Genomic DNA, 16,814 nt, shown 5'->3' with positions numbered 1-16,814 from the left:
ACTGGAGGCTGAGGATGAGACTGGTGGAGGCTGAGGCTGGAGGCTGAGGCTGAGACTGAGACTGAGACTGAGACTGGAGGCTGAGGCTGAGACTGAGACTGGCTGAGGCTGAGGCTGAGAGGCTGAGGCTGAGACTGAGGCTGACTGGAGGCTGAGACTGAGACTGGAGGCTGAGGCTGGAAGCTGAGGCTGAGGCTGAGGCTGAGACTGAGACTGGAGGCTGAGGCTGAGACTGGAGGCTGAGGCTGAGGCTGGAAGCTGAGGCTGAGGCTGAGACTGAGACTGGAGGCTGAGGCTGAGACTGAGACTGGCTGAGGCTGAGGCTGAGGCTGGAAGCTGAGGCTGAGCCTGAGAGGCTGAGGCTGAGACTGAGGCTGACTGGAGGCTGAAACTGAGACTGGAGGCTGAGGCTGGAAGCTGAGGCTGAGGCTGAGACTGAGACTGGAGGCTGAGGCTGAGACTGGAGGCTGAGGCTGAGGCTGGAGGCTGAGGCTGAGGCTGAGACTGAGACTGGAGGCTGAGGCTGAGGCTGGAGGCTGAGGCTGAGGCTGGAGGCTGAGGCTGAGGCCAGCTAGAGCCCGTGGGCTGCCTGCACTTTTGCAGACACTTCTTGCCCACATGCCCAGCACAGAGCGTGAAAACCTGGGATCCCAGTAGCCCAGGCACATCCAGTGCGTGTCAGTCAGTGAAACTCTAACTCCTGTTCTTCAGAGAAAATGAGAAAAACGGACAGAAGAAAAGGGCAGTCCTCCGGTGGCCGAGCAGAGCCTCCAGCCAGCTCACGCTGCCTGAGGTGCCAGTCCAGCAAAGCCACCCGAGGCTCCGTCGGCACTGCTCGGCTTCTGCTGGCCATGGGACACTGTGACCCCCACCCCGGGTGGGGAGAGAGGAGGGGGAACCCCTCAGGGAGCGGAAGGGCTCTTCTCTAAGGGCATGATGTCTCCTGGGGAGTCTATCAGGTCCACTTAAACAGGTACACGTAGGAGCCAGTTTCTGCACAGGACAGATCCCCGGAAGAACAGGGAGTTTCGCAGATGCTTAAGGAGAGGTCTGGAATTTGCCCAGGGCGACCCCCAGCATTCCGAGGCAGCTGGGCTGCTGGGATCTGTGCAGGACAGGGGGCATGCACACACACAAACACCCCACGTCCTACCACACCACACACACCACTTGTATATATCACACATGCACACACACTCATGGCCCGCTGGGGGTTTGTGGGCGCCGACAAGTGGCTCTGTCCCCAGGAAGGTCCACTCCACGAGGTGCGGCCCATGGCAGAGCTCTTGGGGGCCCGGCTGCCGCCAAAGGCCGGTGTATAGCTTGCTCATGGCTCAGCTCCCTAATCCAGAAATTTTTTCTTGTTTTTTTTTTTTTTTAAACGTGGAAGGAAACTTCCAGTGAATCATCTCATATGCTATTTGATTCATGTTTAATGTCTTTGGGAAGAAATAAAAACAGTAAGTCATTCTCAACACAAACAGCATCAGCCCGGCTAAAACGCTAGGCGCCCGAACGGGGATGCGCCATCTGCCCTTGGGGACCGTAGCAGCTGCGGTCCTAGCTTGTCATTAGGGAGCGTGTTTATAATCCAGAGGGCAGACAGCTCATAAAAGTTGCCCTTTGCCCTTTTAACTTTTAAATCACAACACCAGGAGCCATAGATTCCACAGGGAGAGCGGAGACCGATGCGCAAACTCGCGCACAGTGTCGATCCACACGCATTAACTGAGCTCGTACCTAGTGAAAAACAGCGCGCTAAGTGCTGGGGACACACAGAAGGACGGGAGGCTCTCGGACTGCTTCCAGTCCAGGCGGGGAAACAAGGCATGAATCCCTTCCTTCTTCTCTACACCAAGGGAGCTCCTCTGCTAGCCAGGCACCCAGCTCCAGGGCTGGTGGCATGAGGGGGAGCAAAGGAAGGCAGCGTTCCAGGAGGAACGGACGGACTAGCTTTCAGGCTGGGGCCCACGTCCTTTCCTAACTTTTTTCCCCAAGGACACAGAGCTGAGTTCCGTTCACCCAGAGAGCAGCTGGGAGTAAGCCTGTAACCAATTAGCACCATGCCTGAAACACGGGAAGACTGCAGTACTTGGCACTCGGTAAGAAGAAGGAAGTCAGGGAGGGAGGGAGGAAAGGTGGGGCTGACGACCCCCAGCTCCTCTGTAGGCCCAGCCTTTGCGCAGTGAACTTGACCCGGCCCCGCGGAGCCCCTCTTGCTGGTGCACCAGGTCTCTGAATTTCCCACCCGAGACTTTCCAACCGAGTCTTGAACTTCAGGGAAAGAGCCAGTCTCCTGGAGACCCTACGGGGTCCCAGGTGCAGCCACCAGAGCAAACCTTCGTGCAGTATGCTCCTGGAGAGGACTTTTTAGCCACAAACCTGCACGTGTGGTCTGATAGGTCCAAGAAGAGTCAAGGGGTCCACAGGACAGAAAACGTGAAATCCGGGCTGACCCGGAAATCTGGGCTTCGGCAAGTGAGAAGGATCAGTGCGGGCCACCCTGAGGGGCCTGCGTCATGGCAGGGAGGGTCTGCGTGGACGCAGACCTGGGAGGGGGCCCCGGCCCAGGCGCCAACAAGCAGCAAGATCTTGGGCTTGATCATTCATTCGTTCACTCGGATGCGGAGGTTCCGTCTGTGTCCCGCCCTTTCGGCGCCGAGCAAGGGCTGACTGGCAGTTAAAGCACCCTTCCTCCCCAACAGGACGCAGAAACCTACCCGGAGTGGAAGCTCACGGACGCTGAGGGCAGTGATTCCCTTGCCTGGGGCTGGCAGTCCTGATTCGGGCCAGGACAACAGCCCTTCCATGGATTCCCCAGCGGGTGAGAATGCCAAGCCGAGCTGTGCATGCCCATGGTGCGCGTGCATGTGTGTGTGTGTGCACCCGCGTGCCCCCCAGCAACCCTGTGCCCACGCTGCCCACAACGCTTGCCGTGCAGGATCTGCCCCTGTGGTTGAGGCCTGAAGGAGACGCCCACAGGAAGCGATATTGCAAAGTCATCCCAAGTCACTATTAAAAATAACCCTCAACTTACAACACAGGAAGGATTTCCCCTTTCCAACGCCCTGCCTCAAAACTGGCGCCGTTTCTACTTTGCAGACCACTTCAGAGCGGCCCGTGGATGGCTCCCTGGGACCTGCAGACGAGCAACACTTCCGCGGGCTGCAAGCCCGGCAGCCAGAGGAGAGGTCAGTCCGGCATCATGCTCTCCTATCCACTTCTGCAAAACCCCAAATCTCCATGCCCCTGTTCACCTAACATCTCCCAGCAGAACTGTGGCTAGACAAATCTCTGTAAGCAACAATTATGAGATTTTTGAGGAGGGGGTCACTATTTAAAGGACTGAGGAGGTGCCTTGTATGGTTTGATTTGGGCAGCACTGAGATACCGCGATATCACCCATATTCCTCATCGGGTTAGCGTTGCAGGTGTCCTGTCCCCGTGTATGACCTACACCCCCTCCCATCCCACCTGCCTGGCCATCTATCCCTGCACCTGCCCATCCCCATGCAGTGACAGTGATCTTCTTGCTGCTCCTTAATGACTCGGGCGTACGTCTGCCACAAGCCCTTTGCACTGGCTGTTCCTCAGATATAAAATTGCTCCCTTCCCTCCTTCAGGTCTTTCCTCAACCCGCTTCCCAACGAGGCCTTCCCTAGTACTATATCCAAGCTGAAACCCCAACACAAATTCTTTATTCTCCTGTCCTCCTTGATTTTTTCTTTATATTTTATTGAGTTCATTGTCTCTCTCCCCCCAGAACTAGAATGCAAGGTCCCCGGGGCCAGGCTTTATTCTGGTTTGTTCTCTATTGGAAGCCCAGAGCCTAGACGCTTCCTGGCACAGAGTGTGTGATCAATAAGTATCTGTTAAGTAAACAAACACAGGGTTGCTGGGGGGAAGGCTGGAACCCATGGCCTCACACCCAGGTGCTTCTCCAGTACCTGGGAGCAAAGAGAAGGGGTCCTCCCATTTGCCATCACCTGACCTAGGACATCCACGGCTAAGGACACCGATGTATCAGAAGTACCATCTGAGTTCCTTATCTCTTGGTGGTAGTGGTGGGGGTGGGGGTTAGCAGGCCTTTGCTGTGGGCACTGGAACCCTGGGCTGGGAAGAGACACTCCTCGGCCCCCTTTGGGCCCCTGTGCCTGCTCCAGCGTCCTGACATCTAGCTACGAGCCTCAGCAGGACCTGACCTGGCCACAAGCCTCCCCCAACCCCAACCCCGCCTCTAGTTGGGATGCGTGTACAGGTATACCTCGGTTTTATTGTGCTTTGCTTTCTTACACCTCGCAGATAATGCTTTTTTTTCCTAAAGATTTTATGTATTTATTTGTCAGAGAGAGAGAGAGAGAGCACAAGCAGGGGGGGCAGCAGGCAGAGGGAGAAGGAAACTCCCCACTTGTGAGCAAGGAGCCCGATGTGGGACTCTGGGATCATGACCTGAGCCCAAGGCAGACGCTTAACTGACTGAGCCTCCCAGGTGTTCCATGGATAATGCATGGTTTACAAACTGAAGATCTGTGGCAACTGTGTATCAAGTACGTCTATCAATGGCATTGCCCAAGAGCATTTGCTGACTTCGTGTCTCTGTGGCACATTTTGGTAATTCTTGCAATATTTCAAACAACTTCATTATGATTACATTTGTTACGGTGATTCTCTGATCGGGGATGATGAATCACTGAAAGCCCAGATGATGATTAGCATTTTTTAGCAATGAAGTATTTTTAAATGAAGGTACGTGCATTGTTTTTTTTTAGACATACTGCTATTTCACACTTAATAGACTACAGTATAGTATAAATATAACTTTTATATGCACTGGGAAACCAAAACATTCACTGACTCACTTTACTGGGACATTCGCCTATGGCTGTGGTCCGGAACGGAGGCTGCAGCGTCTCTGAGATGTGCCTGCACGCAGACAAGGTCCGGGTAACGCACAGCCCCATTTGCTCGTTTCCCAGCTCCCAAAGAGCTGGCGGAAGGAGATCGAACTAGTGAAAGCCACACTTTCCACGCTCATCTATCCCCTGAGGCAGAGGCAACCCCGGGAGCACTTTCACAAAGGTGAAGAGGACAGATGAGAGAAGGAAGGACATCCAAGCAAGAGATGGGGGGACCCCCCATACCCAAGGGATGCAGGCTTCCTGTGGGGGCAGGGAGCAGGGAGACGTGCTGTGCTCTCTGGGGGCTCTGCTGGGAGTCTGTTGGTCTGACCTGCGGGCACACGCTCACATCTGCTGGGGGTACTCACGTGAAACCAGCAGCTTGGCCTCTGCCCTCCCCAGGCTTGCAGCCCCCTCAGCCTCCTCAGGCCCCTCAGACCCCTCAGACCCCCTCAGGGCTATAGTGCTGGGCACCCAGCAACCCTAGGGTGGTTTATTAAGGTGGAAATTAAGGCAGGTTTTGGGTGCAAATCGTAGCCTCACAGCTGAGCCTTAAAGGTGATTCCTTCTGGGTGGAAGGTGAGAATTACACGCTCGGAAGGCCTAGAAAAGTCCAGACTTTCTGCGAGGGCTCTGAGGCAGGCTCTCCGGGGCTGGGCCTGACCCTGCAGGGCTGAGCCCCCAGTGGCCCTTCCCTGATGCTGCCTCATCCCGCCGGGTGGCCGTCGGCCACAGACCCCACACCCCTGGCCTCGACGGGGCTCACAGCACTGGGGTGGGCCGGGCAGAGCAGGGCAGGGCCGATGACTAATGACAGTCACTGTAATAATTACCAAGCCGGGCAGGGGGAGGAAGAGGAAGGGGGGCTGTAGGGCGGCTGAGGCTTCCCCACACCTCTACTCTTGTAACCACCCAAGAGGGAGGCGTGACTGACCCCCTCACAGATGAGGCGGGGAGGCTGTCAAGTGGGCCCAGCGGGACCCAGACTGCACAAACCCAAGGGCAGAGGCCTTTCTCCCACTCGCCACCTCCTTCCTCACTTGGGAACAGAACCGAACCCTGAGCTCAGCAGGAGCGACAGACAGCAAAACAGAGGCGGGCCGGTCCGGGGGGGCCCCCCAGCGGGGGGTTTGTTCAGTGCTCAGTCAGCACTTCCTGGTGGGGGAGCCACCTGGTGGCAAGAGAGCCCTAGGGAGTGCCTCTAGAGGACAGAGGACAGGCAATGGGCTCAGCCCCGGGTCAGGAAGGCTTTGAGAAAGGACGCCACCCCTGAGCTCAGCTGTATGGGATGGACAGGAGTGGGCCAAGAGAGGGGACAGTGGTCTACGCAGAGGCGCCACTGAGCAAAGGCCTGGGGGCTGGGTGGCACTTTCGAACATTGCAGGCCCTCTGCTATCGCTAGAGCTTCCCCAGAACCCAAGCAGGCAGTGGTGAGAGGCGGGGCCGGGAGGGTGCTGGATTCAAACAGACCAAGGGCTGGTAGGTCATGTTAATTTCTGTGGACTTGACCCCTTCCCTGAGAGGAAAGCAGCCGGCTCCAGGTTTGGGGGCCAGGCCTGGTGAGGGCCTTGCCACGCTGGAGGGCAGGAGGGGCGTGGGGCTGTGAGTGAGAAAGGGCGGTCAGTCTCTAGGGGAGGCAGGAAGGGCAGCAAAGCAGAGGGGCTGGGAGAAGTCCTGAGGAGCCAGAGAAAAGTCTGGGAGGACAGGGGTGGGGCCAGAGAAGAGGACTTTGAACCCAAGGTTTCCGAGGCCCCAGGGAGGCCTGGGGGAGAAGGGAGGTGGGGTGGGGAGACTCAGCCCTGGGGCCCTGGGAAGGGAGCTCTTCCCCTCTGTGGGTAGGAGGTGGGCAGGGCCTGGGAGATAGAAGCTTTCAGGAATCCCAAGTCAAAGTACCCCAGGCCAAATGACCTACCAGAGAGACCTGGCCGGCTTCAGGCGGAACCGAGATGATCACGGGACCTGGGTGGGTTCTTTGCATCCCAGAGTCTCAGTTTCCCGACCACTTCATGGGTGTGCCAGGCAGGCTGTCCCCGACTCCTGATCTCTTCCCACTGAGCTGGGTGAAATCCTCACATGCCAGCCACAGGCAGGACCCCACAGAGTGGCAGAACCCCCACCCCACCCACAGGTCCTCCCCTGCTTCCAGGCCCCTCTGGCCTCCCAAAGTGACTTACCCAAGGCCAAGTGGAGGTGGAGACAGTCAGGACCAGAAGCTCTGGGGGCAGGTTCCACAACCTTGTCAGGGCTGCTAGACCATGCCCTGGGAGAGAGGAACAACAGGTCACTTAGGGTGCGTACAGCCCCGGCCCAGAGCCTACTGCCTTTCTGGTAGCTTCTGTGTGCGTACTGGGGGGACCACAGCTTTTGTGAGCCCCACACGGAGTACAAGAAAGCCCTGGCTCCTGGGCCCAGGCAAGCCGAGCATATGGACCTGTTGCCCCGGGAGGGAGGAAAGCCCGCCGTAGTACTGATGGGAGAGGTCTCCCGGGGAGACCCAGGCCTCCCCGTGGGTGAGGGCACCAGCTATCATATGCTGGAGCAAAAGGAACGCGGGCCGGTGGCCTCCGACCTCTTCAGTCCGCACACCCAGGGCTTGGGCATTGGCAGCATCACTTGAGTCACCGTGGTCTGTCCCAACGCTCTGACCCACAGGGTCACCATATAGGCCCCGGGATTGTGCACACCACAACCTGGCACAGGACGGACTCACAGGGGCTCCCGCAGCCAAGCTCCCACCCCTGCACGCAGAAACAGCCAGAAGGCATCACCGATCTCGAGCCCCACGGCTCACAGTCATACGATCGGTCACTATGAGAAGTCCACACGTCGTGGGCATCCTGGGTGCCCCGACCACTCCCCCACCTCACCTTCAACCATCACACCACCAGCTTCGGGCACATTCCACACACCCTGCATGGCTGGCGGATGGCTGACCTCCTCCTTTACCCCTTTCTGTGAGCGGGCTGCACCCTGTATGTGGTGTGTAGTTGTAACGTTCTCAGGGTTACCGTCCCTAGGCTGCGGGGGCTGTGCTAAGAGCTTTCTGTGCGTTTATTCGCACTAGCCAATTCAATCCTCCATCAACCTTATGAGGTAGGCATAATGACTAACCCTGGTTTCCAGGTGGGGAAACTGAGGCTTAGAGAAGCTAACTACTCGCTCAAGGGCATGTGTCTTCCAAGTGGCAGAGCCAGAATGGAGCCCAGATCACACCCCCGGGTACCCGCCTTCCCCTCTGGCTGGCTCCTTCTCAACCCCCAGTCCCCTGTCATGCGTCTCTTCACCTGAGACCCCATTTTTCTTCCTAATCTAAACACACTTCCCAGCTATTTCCTCCTAACGCGGGTTATCTCCTGCAATGATCACGGTTTATACGCACTCACTGGAGTGGTCCTGAGGACGGGAGCCAAGAAGCTCATTCACCCCAGAAAATACGGCCCCTGGACGGTGCAGGTGCTGGCGGGGCTCCCCTCACGCCTTGGCTCGAGGGACCGTATCTCCTCCAATTGACTCTGAGCTCAAGGAGGGCGGTGGGGCGGGGGGGGCTGTCTCTGCTTCTGAGCAGCTGGGATGCAGCGGCGCTCACTAAGTAATCAGTGGTGGACAATGAAGGCCCCCAAAGGCATTGCATGGACGTTCCTGGAAGCAGAGTGCACTTGGCTCGGAGTGAAAATTCCATCCTGTTTCACCAATATGGAACTTCTATGCCGATCACGTTATTTAAACTCACTGCTGGGATCTAAGACCTCGAAAGAAAAGCCGTACATCTTCCCACCAGAAATTCTCACTGGAAGGTCACTGAGCTTTTAGACAGCACTGTATACACACAAACACAAACACACAAACACACACGTGTCTATAGACACACATATATATGTATAAATGGATATTTAAGATTTTATGTATATATTTTTTCATTATATAATGTATTTTTAAAAAACAGACTTTTTTTTAAGATTTTATTTATTCATTTAAGAGAGAGAGAGCACATGTGCACAAGCAGGGGGACAGGCAGAGGGAGAAGGAGAAGCAGGCTCCCCGCTGAGCCAGGAGCCCGATGTGGGGCTCGATCCCAGGACCTGGAGATCGTGACCCGAGCCGAAGGCAGATGCCCAACCATCTGAGCCACCCAGGCGCCCCTAGACTTTATTCTGAGAGCAGTTTAATGCTTACAGCACACTTGAGCAGCCTTCCCCATGATCAGCCAGAGACAGGCACATTTATTACAGTTGATGAACCTACATCGACACACATCATCACCCCAAATCCACAGTTTGCATTAAGGCTCACTCTTGGTGTACCTTCTGTGCGTCTGGACAAGTGTATGATGATGTATGTCCACCGTGAAAGTACCATACAGAGAAGTTTTACTGCCCTAAAAGTCCTCTGCGCTCCCCTTGTCCCGTATTTTTTAAAGGCACTTTAAGTCCATGATCTTAGCTGAGCCATCTTGCAGCTCCGGAAGCCCTGCTTTGACACTCAGGGAACTCAGGCCCAGATAGGGTCAAGGGCCCTCCCCAAGGTCGCCTTTGCAAAACCCAATAACAGAGCCAGCAGCAGAATGTGCTAGACCCATGTGTCCAGTGGTAATTTTATCATCCATCCTATCAGCCCATCCTAACCCCCAGTTTACCGAGGGGCAAACATACTTGGGGACACTTGCTATGGTCACACGTGGCTAAGTGGGATGCCAAAAAATGCAAATTCCTAAACCCATTCCTGCTCTCTCCATCAATTACAGGAGCTTCCAGGAGGCTGTGGGAATGCAGTGAGCAAGCAGCCCCTTGGGTCAGGGGAACTCTGACCCAGAGCAGGTGCTCCCCCAGCCCTCAGCCCTCTCAGGGAAACCTGCCCTCCAGGACCCACTCAGCCACCACACTGCATGATTCATGCCGCTGCAGCGAGCTTGGGTGAAGGTCAGTTGGCTGCCTGCTACAAAGGCCCTACCACTTCCAGCCTCCTGGGGGCAGCCCTCGACAATCAATGTGTTCAGTGACCAGCTCAGGGCCCTGAGTGCCAGGTGAGAACATATCCAGTCCACACAGACACCTTCCTCCACAGCTCTTCCTGTCCCACTGGGACACACACCAGCTCGTATGGGGCAAGTACTGGGTGGCAGGAGAGCAGACCGGGTGTGCCCCTGTCGCTAAGTGGCCCTGTGACTTGGGCACACCCTGTCATCTCTGTCATTCTCTTCCCCCATCCTTGACAAAGCCTGTGGGCTGCATCCCCTCAGAGACGGGGCCGGCTCTGCCATCAGGCTTCCTCGCCGAAGGAGGGTCCATCATTCCAGAGGCCTTGGAGGCTCTGGCTCCCCAGCTGCTTGGGGACGCTCCATTAACTCAAATTGCACATTTCCTCCTGGCTCTATCACTGAGCCACAGGGGCTCCCCGGCCACCAGCTTTCCTGTGACAGATAAAGATTACAGTCATTGCTCAAGACTGAATCAAGTAGCAGAAGTCATTATGCAGAAATAATTATGTTGAGTTATGTCTGGTGGCTCCTGATTTCTGTCTAGCAATTGTCTTGCAAATGGTCTGCCTTTTCCTCTCCAGAGGAGCTAACTGCGGAGGCCTGGTGATTCAAACAGACATAGGGGGCGCCACCCCACTGCTCCAAACCCCTGCCGGTGGGGAGAGGGCATCAGCATCCTACGGGAAGGTTCTCTGTGAGGCTCTTTTGCTAAGCACTTGGGAGAGACAAAGACATGGAAGACAAAAGCCCCGGAAGGGCCTCACTCACAACTCAGCCACATGTACCCCTGTACTGGACCCTCCTTCAAAGCTTGCTTCACACATCACTTGCTCCATGGGGCCCTTCCTGACACTCCAACTTCCCCAGCCCCTTGCTCATGTCAGGCATAAGATACCTCTTTCTCTTAGGTTTGGGGTCTCTGGGGAGTGACTTGGGCAATGACCAGGTCTGACCTATTTTTGTACTAGCACAAAGCAGGGCCTCAGGAGAGCAGGGAGGACAGCAGAGAGGGCTGTGTGGCCAGACTGCCTAGGCTCAAATCCTAGCTCTACTACTGCCTGGCTGTGTGGCCCTGACCCATTGTTCAACTTCTCTCTGCCTCAGTGTCTAGGTATGTAAAATGGAGACAATAACTGCCCTACCTAGATCATCAAGTTCTTGTAAAAACTAAATGAGCTAATGCACAAAAAGGTGCTTGGCACACAGGAAGAGCTCAATAAATGTCAACAATGACTGAAAGAGCAGAAAGAACATGCTTATAAGAATCTAAGACAGTAGAAAGGCACAAACTACCAAACCTTACTCAAGGAAAACAGACAATCTGAAATAAAGAAGGAGACGATCTGAAATGCCTATAACAAGGCAATACATAGAATTGGCAAGCAAAATATTACTCATACACAAAAAAGCCCACACCCAGATGGCTCCCCTGCTGAATTCTACAAACATCTAAAGAATCAATACGAATTTTCTTTTTCTTTTTTTTTTTTTAAAGATTTTATTTATTTATTTGAGAGAGAGAGAATGAGAGACAGAGAGCACGAGAGGGAAGAGGGCAGAGGGGGAAACAGACCCCCAGCTGAGCAGGGAGCCCGATGTGGGACTTGATCCCAGAACTCCAGGATCATGACCTGAGCCAAAGGCAGTCGCTTAACCGACTGAGCCACCCAGGCGCCCATAAGTTTGTAAGTGCATCTTTTTTTTTTTTTTAAGATTTTATTTATTTGACAGAGAGAGAGAGGGAACACAAACAGGGGGAACAGCAGAGGGAGAGGGAGAAGCAGGCTTCTCGCCGAGCTGGGAGCCCGACGTGGGACTCGATCCCAGGACTCCAGGATCATGACCTGAGCCGAAGGCAGTCGCTTAACTGACTGAGCTGCCCAGGCGCCCAATACCAATTTTCATAAATTCTTCCCAAAAAAATAGAAGAGGAGGGAACACTTCCCAGCTTGTCCTATAAGGCCATTACCACCCGGATACCAAACCAGAGAGACTTCAGAGAGAGGATATAGACCAGTGTCATTATAATGGACATGGACGCAAAAACAAACAAACAAACAAATCAACAAAATACTAGCATACCAAATCCAGCAACGTAAAGAATAGAAAGAATTACACACCACGACCAAGTGGGATTTATCTCAGGAATGCAAGGTTGGTTTACCATCCAAAAATCCATTCATGTAGTATATCATATCAATAAAAATAAAAAGCAAAAATCACATGCTTATCTCAATTGATGCAGAAAAAGTACTCGACAAAATCCAACACTTTCATAATAAAAACACTAAATAATCTAGGAGTAGAAGGGAATTTCTTCAACCTGACAAAGCTAACATCCTACTTAATGGTGAAAGACTGGATGCTTTCTACCTCAGATGAGGAATGAGACAAGGATGCCCGCTCTCACCACTTCTATTCAACAACATACTAGAGGTTGTAACCAGGCCAATAAGGCAAGAAAAAGAAGTACAGGATTAGAAAAGAAGAAGTAAAACGATCTCTATTTGCAGATGACATTATCTTATATATAGAAAATTCTAAAGATTCCACTAAAAAAACAAAACAAAACAAAAAAACTAACAGTTCAGCAAGGTTGCGAGATAAAAGATCAATATGCAAAGATCAATTTTATTTCTATATACTTGCAATGAAAAATCCAAAAATGAAATTGAGAAAACAATTCCATTAGCAATAGCATCAAAAAGAATAGAATAGGAATGGATTTCACAGAAGAAGTGCAAAACTTATACTTTGAAACTATAAAATATTGTTGGGAAAAAAGATCTAAATAATTGGGAAAATATCCCATGTTCATGAATCAGAAGACTTAACATTATTAAGAAGGCAATACACCCCAAATTAATCTACAGATTCAATACATTCCCCTATCAAATTCCAGCTTACTTCTTTGCAGAAATTGACAAGATTCTAAATTTTATATGGAATTGTGAGCACCTAGGACAGCCAGAACAATCCCGAAGAAGGAGAACAACATAGGACTCACACGTCTCAATTTCAAAACTTACTACAAAGCAATAATAATCAAGACAGCATGGTATTGGCCCAAGGACAGATATATAGATCAATGAAATAGAATTGAAAATCCATAATTAAACCCACACATCTTTGGTCAACTGATTTTGAACAAGCGTGCCAAGACTAGCAGATCGGGAAAGAATATCTTGTAGACAAATGGTGCTGGGATGACTGCACAGCCACATGCAAAAGAATGAAGCTGGACCCTCACCTCACATCATATAAAAAATTAACTCAAAATGGATCAGAGAACTACATGTAAGAGCTAAAATTATAAAACTCTTAGAAAAAAAACCCATAAATCTTCATAACCTTGGATCTGGCAAAGGATTCTTAGATATGACACCAGACGGCCAAATAACCAGATAAGATAAATAAATTGGAATTCATCAAGATTTAAGACTTGTGCTTCAGGAGGACACAGACAAGAAAATGAAAAGACAACTCACAAAACGGGTGGAAATATTTGCAAATCACATAACTGATAAAGGACTTGTATCTAGAATATATAAAGAACTCTTACAATTAACAGAAAGACTTATAACCCAATTGAAGCATGGGCAAAGGATGTGAATAGACATTCCTCTAAGAAGACATACAAAGATCGATAAAACACATGAAAAGATGCTCAACAGCATTAGTTATTAGAGAGAAACAAATCAAAAGCACATTGAGATACCACTTCACACCCGCTAAGATTTCTAGAACCGAAAAATCAGATCAATACAAGCGTTGACAAGGATTTGGAAAAATCAGAACCCTCATACATTGCTGTTGGGAATTTAATGGTGCAGCTGCTTTGGAAAACAGTCTGGCAGTTCCTCAAATGATTAAACATATATATAGTTACAATGTAACCCAGGAACTCGGCTCCTGGGTAGATACCCAAGAGATGTGAAAATGCATGGCCACCCAAAGACTCATACACAGTGTTCACAGCAGCACTGTCCATAATAACCAAAAGGTGGAAACAACTCAAATGTCCATCAACAGATGAATGAGAACAAAACGTGGTATATTCATATGGTGGAATATTAATTAGCCCTAAAAAGAAATGAAATACCGACATATGTTACAACATAGAAGAACCTTGAAAAGATCACACTAAGTGAAGAAACCAGACACAGAAGGATAAATATGACATGATTCCATTATATAAAATGTCCAGAATAAGAAATCTATAGAGACAGTAAAAAGATTCATGGTTTCTTAGGGCCGGGGGATGGGGAGATAGAAGGTGACAGCTAAAGGGTATGGGGTTTCCTTTCAGGGTGATGGTAATATTTTAGAATTGACTTGTAGGGATGGTTGCACATACTTGTAAGTGTACTAAAACCCACGGCATTGTGTACTTTATTTATTTTTATTTATTTTAAAGATTTTATTTATGGGGCGCCTGGGTGGCTCAAGTCGTTGAGCGTCTGCCTTCGGCTCAGGTCATGATCCCGGGGTCCTGGGATCGAGCCCCGCATCGGGCTCCCCGCTCAGCGGGAGGCCTGCTTCTCCCTCTCCCCTCCCCCTGCTTGTGTTCCCTCTCTGGCTGTGTCTCTCTCTGTCAAATAAATAAAATAAATAAAATCTTTAAAAATAAATAAATAAATAAATAAAGATTTTATTTATTTGTGCATCCTGTACTTTAAATGGGTGAATTATATGGCATGTGAGTTACGTCTCAACAAAGCTGTTGAAAAAGAAAAAAAGGACTCTAAGTCAAGGTCTTTGGACAGAAGGGCGAAGAGCAGGCTCACAGGAGCAGGGAGGCAAAGTGCAGGGCTTCCCACCAGAGCCTGGCAGCCTCGAATCTGGGGACATGGCCCCTGGGAACGTGCTGCAGACCTGCCCCGGAGAGCCCCCCACCACAGACACAGTATGCACTCCACACTGTCCGTGTGCCCAACATGTGTGTTAGGTGCAGGAACAAAAGCCCCACTTTTGAGGAGCCCACAGCCAGTGGGGTACGCTCAGGTGTGTGCCAGATGTTTGGGGTGGGCCCACAGACACAAGCTTGCTGGATCTCTCTGCAGTCAAGGGCGTGATCCAATGCACTGCAGGGGGGGGGGGGGGGGGGGGGCAGTCCCTCAGGATACACACTCAGAGAGGGAGGTGCCTCTGAACACTCCACTCAGCTCCTGAAATGGCCCAGGCAGCCCCCCCCCCCGCCCCAGGGCACTGTGGGCGCCACCTAAGGAGTTACAGTTCTGGGGCCTTTCTGGAGCCAGTTCCTGGACCCAGGCATGGAAGGACGCAGTTCCCACTGTCCTTGCTGGCCAGTCCTGAGGAAAACAGCTAGAAAAGCGTTTTCCTTCCAAGCCCAATGAGCCTCCTCACACCCACAGACTTCCCGCCCTGCCTGGGATCTGCAGAAAACTGAACGGCCTCTCCTGCTGGCTCACACCAGGGGCGGATGTGTGCTCAAAAGCTGACAAATTATTTTAATATATCCTGAAATCTAACTTAATTAGAGAGCAAAGTCCCCAAGGGAGGAAGATATAGTGGGGTCTGAAGTCCAGATGGATGGGTTTTGGATTATGACTATGTCTGAGCGGACTGCAGTTTCAGGAATGACTAATTCCACCGCGGTCCCCAGGTCTTCGGGCAGATGCTTACTGAATACTTTCACGCAGACATTTCCCACAACAGCCACTTGGGAGAGGCATTTTCCTCCACTGCTCAGTTCAAGAACCGAGAGGGGCTGTGTGCCCTCCAGAGGGTAAGACCACCCAGGCCGCAAGTCTCACAGAGGGGAGCAGGGCTGGAAAAGATGCCCAGTGGGACAATGAAGGAAACCCTGAGCATTAAACAGCCATGCACGTGGCCCGGCACCAGCTCCCTGGTCACCTGGACCACCGCGTGGTGGCCGATGGCACCCCCGACTTGCAGCGAGTTTGCCCACTGTTTGATGGTAGCCCCCATGGCCGTTCCAGGGATTCGCGATCTTGTCACAAAACCAAAGGAGTCCACCTTGGACCGCTCCGAAAACCTGTTCCGAGTGTTTACCAAAGATGACCACACACCCCCATACACTAGGAACTCAACTTCTTGCTTTGTTCCCAACAGCAAGATTGGCACGTGTCCACCGAAAAGCAGGATTCGTAATGGCCCCCGCTGGAAAGTCCCCAAGTCCATCTGCAACAGACTGGTGAATGAACTGCGGTGTGTTCATACGACAGAGGACCACAAGCCATCAGAATGAACCTCAGTGACACAACACAGATGAGTCCCCAGACAGAGCACTGCGTGAGGCGGCCAGACACAAAATACTTCATGCTGGAGGATTCCATTTACAAAAGGAATAAAAGCAGGCGCAGCGAACGCGTGGTGATGGAAATCAGGACCGGCCACGCTCGGTGGGGGCAACGATTAGAAAGTCGTGATGGGGCTTCTGGGTGCAGGTTATACGTCTTCTCTTGTGAAAATACGCACTTTAAGGCACACCAGTTAAACTTCAGTGAAAAGCCAAGCAGAAAGCGAAGCACCCACGGTCATCCCTGCATCCGTCCCTGGCCCACCCTGGGCAGGGCTGGCGGCTTCCCAGCACTCCCCTACCTGACTGAGGCCAGAGCCCAGGGGTGTCTTCCGCTGGGAAGAGAGCAGGCCAGTTCAGTCCTGACCTCCCCAAGGCTGGCTAACCTCTCCGCACCCCAACTTCCTCACCTGAGCATGGCTGTCACATCTGTCGGGGGAGGCTCCCAGGGATGTGAATTTTCAGGAAGTAAGGGCCCTGTGTAACCAGCACCCAGCCTGCAAGCCCCGCATCAGTCATCCGCTTGCTAGACCGAAATTTATGAGGAGCTACTCTGCGCCAGGCACTGGGGATTCCTGGGTATTGTCAAGCACCCTGCCTGCAAAGGGCTGACTTTCCAGTAACAAGACATAAATGGGGGGGGGCAAGAAAAATGGGT

At 52.2% G+C, this 16,814-nt stretch overlaps 1 protein-coding gene across 1 annotated transcript in view; it reads right to left on the bottom strand.

Moving 5' to 3' along the window:
• Positions 1–16,814, bottom strand: part of HPCAL1 (hippocalcin like 1) — a 109,342-nt gene that overhangs the window by 17,589 nt on the left and 74,939 nt on the right. Inside the window, exon 2 of the mRNA XM_035000573.1 lies at positions 7,073–7,158. The gene's annotated coding sequence lies outside the window, so the exon portion shown is untranslated. The remainder of the gene's footprint in view (positions 1–7,072; positions 7,159–16,814) is intronic.

This window comes from Mirounga leonina, unplaced genomic scaffold (genome assembly GCF_011800145.1).
Source record: "Mirounga leonina isolate KUSES-001 unplaced genomic scaffold, KU_Mleo_1.0 Mir_125, whole genome shotgun sequence".
Taxonomy (NCBI): Eukaryota; Metazoa; Chordata; class Mammalia; order Carnivora; family Phocidae; genus Mirounga; species Mirounga leonina.
This window is presented reverse-complemented; position numbering and strand designations above follow the sequence as displayed.